Source organism: Schistocerca cancellata, chromosome 2 (genome assembly GCF_023864275.1).
Source record: "Schistocerca cancellata isolate TAMUIC-IGC-003103 chromosome 2, iqSchCanc2.1, whole genome shotgun sequence".
In the NCBI taxonomy this organism is placed as follows: Eukaryota; Metazoa; Arthropoda; class Insecta; order Orthoptera; family Acrididae; genus Schistocerca; species Schistocerca cancellata.
The window spans coordinates 353033745-353044638 of NC_064627.1; positions in this window are offsets into that span (position 1 = coordinate 353033745).

Here is a 10894-nt window from a genome sequence, read left to right on the forward strand (position 1 = left end):
ACGTTACAGTAAGCAAAGTGATCCCATTAGTTAGCTGTGTTCGGCACACAGTCGAAAATGTGAGACGTATAAATGAAATTTAAAAACGCAGCAATTGGCAAGAAGATACGACAACTTAGAACATGCTGCTATTCTGGCAATTTCAACAATTCTTGGCCCAAGATTCAAATACCTGTATTTCAAAGAAACCACAGTAAGTCAAAAATAATTAGTTACATAAATAAATACATATGAGAATTTAATACACCCACAATCAAGAACAACAGTTCCAATGAGTCTGGTAACAACATTGTCTGACATCTGGAAATATCAAAAGCAGTTGCCACACCGAAACGTGGCAAATAAGTGATCAACATCTGCTGGAAACAGTGAAAATAAGTTTCAGATCCCCTATCGTCTCCTGTTATACCAATAAAAAGACACCATATTGAAATCTGGGAGGGCAAGAAGTAACTTTCTCATTATTCAACATGTTGGTGTTGCTGTCAGGGTTCCTCTGAGCCGTAAGCTGTAGGTAGTGGTCATCCACTGCAGTAGTAGCCCTTGGGGGTCCTGAGCGAGGCATGTCATCATCAGTTCCTGTCTCTCTCTGTATCTCCTCCATGTCTGAACAACATTGCTTTCATTCACCCCGAAATGCCTGAACACTTCCCTTGTTGATAGCCCTTCCTGGCACAAAGTAACAATGCGGACGCGATCGAACCGCGGTATTGACGGTCTATGCATGATTGAACTACAGACAACATGAGCCGTGTACTTCCTTTCTGGTGGAATGACTGGAACTGATCGGCTGTCGCACCCCGTCTGTCTACTAGGCGCTGCTCATGCATGGTTGTTAACATCTTTAGGCTGGGTTAGTGACATCTCTGAACAATCAAAGGGACTGTGTCTTTAACACAATATCCATAGTTAACGTCTCTCTTCAGGAGTTCTAGGAACTGGGGCGATGCAAAACCTTTTTTGATGTGTGTGTGTAAAGCGAAATTCGCGCACTCGGGCTTCACAATGTGACTCCTCACATGCCAGTGATGAAAAAATATTTTTTCACAAAGTTCCGTCTAGCGAGTACCTGGCATAAAAAGGACATTACAGAGTGGCAATTTGGCAACACTGTAGCCACATGTATGGTAACTACCTATGTCAGCTCATGTTAGTTGTGTCCTACGTTTGGCGCAACAGATAGAGTTTTGGGTTAGTATGCAGGCGCGCGTTTTTTTTATTTGCTAATTTCATTCTGACATTTTTATACTGTAATACATACTGTTTCTTCAGTCACATGCATCCTAAATTTACAACATTTTGTAACACTGAACATAACCAATACGTGGTTAGACAAATAAGAATTAGACATTTCAAACAAATAAGTACAAAAACAATATCAATTTCGAGATGACAAAGACCGTACAATAAGACTCCATCTACTTGTCATTTATACCACATGTAATATGAACACTCAGATGCTGCACATTAGCAACCAGTGACAATAATAATGCCCATATTAATGATACAGTAATGATACAGTAACAAGAGCAGCATGAACATTTGCAAACAATTCTTCCGCATTCCTTGGTGGAGTAGAGTACACTTGCGCCTTCAGGTGTCGATACAGGAAGAAATTGAAGGGATTCAACCACCACATCTGAGCCATTTCCCTGGAAATTTTCTGTCCAACACTTTAATTCTAGAATATGGATGTGCACCATCATGGCGGAATCATATCCTCTGCCAAACATGTAGTGGAACATCTCCCAGCGCATCAGGCAGATAGTCTGAGAAGAATGCATGATACCTTCGTGCAGTCAACCGGTGAGGCAACATGTAGGGGCCCACACACCTTTTGCCCAATATTCCGGCCCAGACGTTGATACCAAAGCGGATTTGATATCCATAGTCGCGGATGACGTGTGGTTTAACCTCATACCAATGGTAGGTATTGTGCATATTGAAGACACCATCAGGAGTGAATGTTGCTTCATCCATCCATGCTATGGTGTTCACGAACTCATCATTGTCTTCCTGTTGTTGTAGGAACCATTCACAGATCTACATCCTCTGATGGCGATCTGCAGGATGCAGGTGTTGCGTTAAAGCATAATGATAGGGGTGTAGCTCATGCACATGCAGCATTTTAACGACTGAGCATTGCGAGACATGCAGCTACCCTGCTACACTGCGTGTACTTCCCTGAGGTTTTGGTGTATGACCTGCAGAATAGCCTCCTCAGCAGCTAGAGTATGGCGAGTTCGTGGACGATCTCTGTCACGCGATGGTGGAAGAAGTGAACCTGACTCCTGAAGGCGCAGCTCCAGAGGATGAAACACATTTTTATCTGGATGGCATTGATGAGGATATCTAGCAGCATATTCACAAGTGGCAACAACAGCCCGGTTATCAGATGTAGGAAGGACCAGAAGCATAGCCCTATATTCATCATGTGTGTACGTCATATGTCTGCCACACTGATTTAGAGGTTTACAATGAGAGAATTTGCTACATGTACGCATGTACGTTGGAGTCTGACATGGGTGCAAAATATAACTTGCTATTTATATTTTACTTGAAAGAATGTTAAATCTTGTTAAAAAGAGAGAATATTTTATAATTGAGATGAGTTCTATTGACAGTAAATAGTAACTCTTATAAGTGAAGTTAGTAACATGAAATTTACCTTTTGTAGTTCCTGTAGCGAAGTTGTGGAAGAAGTCATTCAGTGGTAAATATATTGTTTGTTTGCTGGTATACCGGCTAGCTTTTAAAGAGCAGGGTAGACTTTGCTAAGAAAAATATATATATATTTTTATTAGTGTCCAGAAGTGAGGTCGACTAACGATGAAATATAGTGTATCTGAGACTCTGGAAATCTAACTAATAAATAATTTTGTGAAAACCATCCCATTTTCATTTTTCAATAATTAAGATTATTATTTAGACAAACTGTTTTGTACATTCGCAAGTTTCATGGCAGACGTATTCTGCAAAGAAAACACAATGGAATTTCCCAACTTACGGCGAAAATTAGTTATCGTTTAAAAAGTTTAGTCATGTTTAGAAATTAGAATGTTGATCAGCAGAGGAAATCATCGTGGAAAATAATAATATCGTAGTAATTGCGATACATGATAAGTCATAAGACACAAGGAATAATTACAATATTAAGAAACAGAACTCACTAGAACTAAAATGTCTGACAAGATAGAATCTGATAGTTCGAGAAGCTAACAGAAAGGTGCTAGAACAATAGAGAGCACAAAATCGGTCACGCACCGTTATTTATAGTAGTAACAGAGATGTTAATGCCGCGCCGATCACAGTAAGCGTAGCATTAACACTCAGACAATCAGCGTTACATGAACGCTGTAGTTAACGCAAAATATCTCTTTCCTGAGACATAAATAATTAATTATTTCTACTGGATGACGGAAGGTGTTATTTCACACCGCCCCCCAAGACTGGTATTTTAAAATTATATTTGAAATTGAAATTTTAAAATAACGTGGCTTATTATAGACGATTACAAATCCTTTTCGGGTTTGCTTGTCTTTAGTCACTTACACATACGAGCTTTCATTGGCTGCTCATTCCTACAATGAGTATCCTCATATTAACTTGCCGGTTTCGTTATCAGGATGGGCTCAACCATTTGGCAGAGGGGGAACCAGGAAAAACCAAACCGTTTATGAGAGAGAGAAAAAAACCATCCCCGTGAACCAAGGAACACACATCTCACAACGATAGTTTACATATTTTATTATGGATTCCATCTTGGTTAAAAAATTGTATAATTCAATAATTTACTTAGTTATTTCAAAGAAAATCCACAGGTTCTCTAGTACAGTAGTTATAATAGTTACATAATATTTTGGAAGCAAGGTGTAAGGTACAATGTTATGCTTTCTCACCAAATTTAAACATTTTCCTGTCGCTGTACAATACAACATTCTTAGTTTGGTTAATGCTGTAAATGCGAGTGAGTCAAATAAAGTATTTTGTATCTTATAGATGAATCATATACACTTCACATTAGGATAATCGAATTATTATTGCAAAAAAGAAAATCTTTATAGTTAATATTTCATCACGATAAAACTGTATATGAAGTTAAATACGAGGGTGAGTCAAATGAAAACCTTAAAATTGTAATAACAAATCGAAATTTCTCGCCGTTATCCTGTAAGTTAGTAAGCGTGTTACAAACAGTGTGCAGAATGGCCTGTAGGTGGCAGTATAGTGCAGATGCACACATACCGTCGCAGTATCAGTATAAAGATGGCCACCCCACTTGCGACTTGCACCAGAGAAGAACAGCGTTCTGTTATTCGGTTTTTGCACACTGAAGATGTGAAACCTATTGAAATTCATCGACTAATGAAGGTTCAGTATAGTCATGCATGTTTTCACAGCAGCAAGGCTACGAATGGAGTAGGAAGTTCGCAAATGGTGTGACTTCAGTGGAAGGTGCTCCTCGTCCAGGTCAGGCACAACGAGTTGTTACTCCACAGAAAATTGCAGTAGTTGAAGCCATAGTGAAGGAAAACCGCCGGGTGACACTAAATGACAGTGCAACAAGTTTACAAATTAGTCATGGGTCAGCACACCACATTGTGCCTGATGTGCTCCAGTTTTACAAAGTGTATGCAAGATGGGTGCCACGGCAGCTGACTCCTGAAATGAGAGAACGACGTGTTGATGCTTGTGAAGAACTTCTTCGGCTCTTTGAACGAGAAGGTGATGGCCTCCTTGCGAGAATCACTACTGGGTACGAAACCTGGGCTCACTTCCACCAACTGGAAAAGAAGAGAGCGAGCAAGGAATGGCGCCATTCCTCATCACCAAAACCAAAGGATTTTCGAACAAAAAGATCAGCAGGGAGGGTTATACTGACTCTCTTTTGGGACGAAAAAGGCGTCATTTTGGAACAATACATGCCTAGAGGGACCAGTGTCACCAGTACATCATACACAGGTCTCCTGAAAAATCATCTGCAGCCTGCAATCAAATCAAAGTGACGTGGATTGCTGTCAGCAGCTGTTCTTTTGCAACATGACAATGCAAGGCCTCACACTGCGCTTACAACAGTTGCAACAATCACAGACCTGCATTTTGAGTGTCTTCCTCATCCACCATACTCACCAGACCATTCCCCAAGTGATTTCCTTATGTTTGGACCACTCAAAGACGCAATGGGAGGAAAGAAGTTCCATTCTGATGAAGAGGTACGCCAAGCTGTGCAGAGTGGTTGCGCGGACGATCAAAAGAATTTTTTTCTAAAGGAATTTATGCACTTTGTAAGCGCTGGAGAACTTGCATTGAGTGTGAGGGAGATCATGTTGAAAAGTGATAGAGCTTTGTACCACTTCTGCCCTATAAATAATATTTTAAAAAAATATTTAAGGTTTTCATTTGACTCACCCTCGTACATTTTTGCACTCGCGAATATCTCGGTTAAATTTGAAGATAAGTTAGATAAATTTCTAAAGTATTTCAATTTAGTACTGTTAAATAGTAATATATGTGACAGTTTATTGCAGCACAAGAAAGAAAATTTAAATATTTCAGGTATTTTATACAATGCAAAAACATTATTAGAGTCGGTGTTACTGTTATACAAGAGACTTGTTAGAGAAAATACACTCCTGGAAATTGAAATAAGAACACAGTGAATTCATTGTCCCAGGAAGGGGAAACTTTATTGACTCATTCCTGGGGTCAGATGCATCACATAATCACACTGACAGAACCACAGGCACATAGACACAGGCAACAGAGCATGCACAATGTCGGCACTAGTACAGTGTATATCCACCTTTCGCAGCAATGCAGGCTGCTATTCTCCCATGGAGACGATCGTAGAGATGCTGGATGTAGTCCTGTGGAACGGCTTGCCATGCCATTTCCACCTGGCGCCTCAGTTGGACCAGCGTTCGTGCTGGACGTGCAGACCGCGTGAGACGACGCTTCATCCAGTCCCAAACATGCTCAATGGGGGACAGATCCGGAGATCTTGCTGGCCAGGGTAGCTGACTTACACCTTCTAGAGCACGTTGGGTGGCACGGGATACATGCGGACGTGCATTGTCCTGTTGGAACAGCAAGTTCCCTTGCCGGTCTAGGAATGGTAGAACGATGGGTTCGATGACGGTTTGGATGTACCGTGCACTATTCAGTGTCCCCTCGACGATCACCACTGGTGTACGGCCAGTGTAGGAGATCGCTCCCCACACCATGATGCCGGGTGTTGGCCCCGTGTGCCTCGGTCGTATGCAGTCCTGATTGTGGCGCTCACCTGCACGGCGCCAAACACGCATACGACCATCATTGGCACCAAGGCAGAAGCGACTCTCATCGCTGAAGACGACACGTCTCCATTCGTCCCTCCATTCACGCCTGTCGCGACACCACTGGAGGTGGGCTGCACGATGTTGGGGCGTGTGCGGAAGACGGTCTAACGGTGTGCGGGACCGTAGCCCAGCTTCATGGAGACGGTTGCGAATGGTCCTCGCCGATACCCCAGGAGCAACAGTGTCCCTAATTTGCTGGGAAGTGGCGGTGCGGTCCCCTACGGCACTGCGTAGAATCCTACGGTCTTGGCGTGCATCCGTGCGTCGCTGCGGTCCGGTCCCAGGTCGACGGGCACGTGCACCTTCCGCCGACCACTGGCGACAACATCGATGTACTGTGGAGACCTCACGCCCCACGTGTCGAGCAATTCGGCGGTACGTCCACCCGGCCTCCCGCATGCCCACTATACGCCCTCGCTCAAAGTCCGTCAACTGCACATACGGTTCACGTCCACGCTGTCGCGGCATGCTACCAGTGTTAAAGACTGCGATGGAGCTCCGTATGCCACGGCAAACTGGCTGACACTGACGGCGGCGGTGCACAAATGCTGCGGAGCTAGCACCATTCGACGGCCAACACCGCGGTTCCTGGTGTGTCCGCTGTGCCGTGCGTGTGATCATTGCTTGTACAGCCCTCTCGCATGTGTCCGGAGCAAGTATGGTGGGTCTGACACACCGGTGTCAATGTGTTCCTTTTTCCATTTCCAGGAGTGTATATTTTGTCAAATAAATGCGTTCGTGAATTTTACTGCGTATGTACTGCATAATTTGCGTTAGGTGTTAGTTTACGTTAATGACAGCGTTTTAGTTAGATGCGGTTTGATTTTTAGAATACCTCTATATAGTGCAAAGTATACTCGATGTCTTCGTGGCGTTGGTTGATTGTAGGGTGTTGATTGCAGTGCTGATACAAAGGTTATGAAGCGTATAAAGTTACTAAAGATGGATTTGCATCCCGGATGCTGGATAGGTGGTGATGAATCGGCTGCAATCCACCCTCGGAGCCCGGCTGCAACCTTCCTTCCTCCCTTCGGAATGGACTGGAACTCTTGCACTTCTCTGCATCGCGGCCCTGTGAAGGAGGGATGGCAGCTCGGTGGCGATGTACATGAAATAGGTCAGGTACATATTATAAAAACTGTATTTTCAGATGTTAGTGTCCTGTAAGGTAAGTCAGGTGGTTAAACAAATCCGGAGTCCTGAACGTTGTCATTCTCGCGGTGCATTTTAAGTTACGCGGGGCGCGACAGACTGCCGTTACGCACGGAGCTGCAATATAAGCGGTTCGGCGAATATTGGTTTGCTCCGCGCGCCGCTGCGGTAATGTGTCAACAGTGGTTCTCTCGACGCAGACTCGCAGACTGCGGCTGATACGTGAATGTTCGTGCAGAAGCAAAAACGTCGACTCGGTGTTATGAGGCACTTACGGAACACAGTCTTTCACAGGTAGATCGAAATTGCAGTTCCGGTACGGATTCTGTCCAATGATCGTCCATGTCTTCGGTTCGTCACACTAACGTACATGGTTCAGAGATCAATATCTGGTTTTCCCACAGTCCCTGCTCACTGAAACAAGCACTTCATACAGTTTACATGTATCAATGTACGGAGAAATGTCACCACACAAAACGAAGCGTGATTATACTGTTCACAAGTCCTAAACTTTTATAACACAATACACAGTTAGTTGTAATAAACTTTGCCTTACTATGAAGTTCTCATGGAATCACAACGTTTTTCCATAGGAAAATACGTCAACATGCTTTATGGTGGAAGTCTCTATTGAGGTACTCATCGTGAATTGTCCCATATAAGTTCCACTGAAAGTTTGGTTAGCACAGTCCACGTGGAAGTCCCTTGCTGTGCACAAAATTTACCCACACGATGGAGGTATTCATCAGACCATCATTACTGTCCAGAAGGAACACTAATTTCACACAAGAGGTTTACAAAATTCAGTCATTTGAGGATTACATTAATTTACATATTTACGTGAGAAAGCATAACTTTACTCACACAAATGAAGTTTCCCTTGCTTAGCCAAGAGGAAAAAAAAACTCTCGGCTTCATACCTACTGGCGGAAAGCAAAAATAAAGAAAGGAAAAGCCAACTGACTATCACATACACATGTGAAGCATGTTTATTCTACTAAGTAAAAAAAAAAGAAGGAAGTCATTTCCTTTGATTCTCCGTAGAGACTTTCTTACGCTAAGACAAATATAAAACATACTTAGAACTATACATCAGCCATAAATTGAGAATCTACTTTTAAATGACTATAGAAAATGAAAACGTTTCATAGAACCATCAAAACTCTTTAAGTACTAATAATTGATTTTAAAAGAAAAGCAAAAGATCTATGTATTTCTTTCTTTAACTTCTAAGTTTACCCTTATGAAAAACAGACAAGTAATGCCTACGCAAATCTCGTCAAGAAACTGAGTAAAATGACTTGGCATGTTACATGATTAATCACCTCCCTAAGTAATACATATTTCACTCTACTCAAAAATACAAACCTAACATCTAAGTACTGAAAAATAGAATGCACTAGTACATACAGGTCGTTAGCTATGTACAATATACACACATCATAAAAATGAGTCACATTTCAGTAATAAAGTTCACTTCACGAAATGAAGGACGTGCTTGTTTTCCTATGTGCACTTTATCATTCATAGTACTTTCTCAGTACCATGTGGTTATGTAACCCTTTAACTTTATTTGTAAATGGCACTTTTAACAAATAGCTACGTTCGTGAGGCATCTCACTTGACAAAGGGTCCAATAAAAAGTCTTTGCCACTTTTTATTCAATCTTTTAACACTTGACGACTTATGGTGTTTTTTTACGAAGACCTTCTCACCAATTTGACTCTAACATCTGACGAATTTCCGCATTTACAGCCTCCTTTTTAGTCCATGGTACGGCGTACGATGTTCTGCAAAATGTCTGATGTGGGGCAACTTCCATGTCATACTCAATGTTTTTTATTACGCTGGGTTTCTGCGCAGAAACATTAGCGTACTCCTGAATGAGTTTCATCAACTATTCCTTCTGTATGTTTTCCAGATAGGATGATTCTGATACTTTTGCTTTGATAGTGGCAAGATTACTGCGTATGGCTGCTTCTGAATCATTCGAGTGCAGGAATTTTGCCTTCTCAAATTGTTCCGCAATATGTAGTATGCGTGGACCTACTAATTTTACAGCAAAGTTACGACAGTATCTGTCGTGCGCGCTCGGTGTTTTAATGAGCTGCAGTGCAATTCTTTTACCATTATTTGTAACTACACATTTTCCCTCCCCTAGCTCGATTGTTGCGTCCCTATTGCGCAGAAAATCCCAGCTAAGACTGCAGGAAACCAACAAATTTTTTATGAGTAAGAAGTGGCACTGTATGTGCTCGTCTTCTACTATCAAATCGGCCTGCACCTGTTGCTTCACACACTGTAGATGCGCCTAATACTCCCGAAAAGCGGCAGTTTTGCACAGGCAGAACGGGAAGTCTCCTTATGCGATTTACTTCGTTATATAATGTGTAATTCATGACACTGGTTGTTGCTCCAGTGTCTATTATAGCTTCCAGACTGGTACAATTTATTGAAACTTTCGTTGCAGCTTGCACAGCATAATCTTCCGTATGTTTGCATGCTTTCGGCTCTTGTAAAAGTTCTTCCCTGATATCGACACCGTCGCTGTACCTCAATGTGTTCAGGTCAGATTTGAAGTTGCCTCCACTTTGGAATACGACCGCACTAGGAAGGCTGTTTAGAACGGTCGGTTCTAGTTTAACTGTTGTGGATTGGTATCCTGCTCTACGACTTCTCATCCGCGATTCGCTGTAGGGCAGCTGTTGTCACGGTTATTGCAACTATTCGGGTTCAGAATAACAGGCATGAGTTGCATCATGCGTTGAGTTGGATTCCCAAACCATAAAATTGGATGCTGATTAGGCCAACCATTTCCATTATTAGGATTTCGCTGACTACGTTTTTTCCTGTCACCTGCCCCTTGTTGGAGCGGTACATTACTGCTATTATTCCAGGAATTTCCCGATTGTTTTTTCCATGTCGTTTCCCTATCGTGGTTGGAATCATTGTAACCGTCTCCGTTACCATTCTTCCGTTTTCTATTGGAACCATTTGCCGGATTATCGTTGTTATGATTCCAATTATTATTTCTGTAACTCGTGTTTGGTTCATTTGCTGAGTGGTTATTTTGATTACAGGCAGCCTTGTTCACTCTTGCGTACTGGTTCTTTCCACTCTGGTGTTGTTTGTTACCGCCATTGACGTTAGTGTTATCACTATTGTGATAGCTATTGCAGTTGTTGGAACAAGCCTGATACGACTTAACGTCTTATGGATGAGATCGGGCGTGTCGATTACGGACAGAAACTGTTTCAAGTCCTCATCCGGTTCATTAATCAACTTTTCTCTTAGGTGGATAGGGAGTTTTGCCTTTAGTATGCGGAGCACTTCTTTGTGAGAAATTGGCTCCGACCAATACCGCGTCTTCGCAATATATTTTTCGAAGTATTTACTCAAGCTTC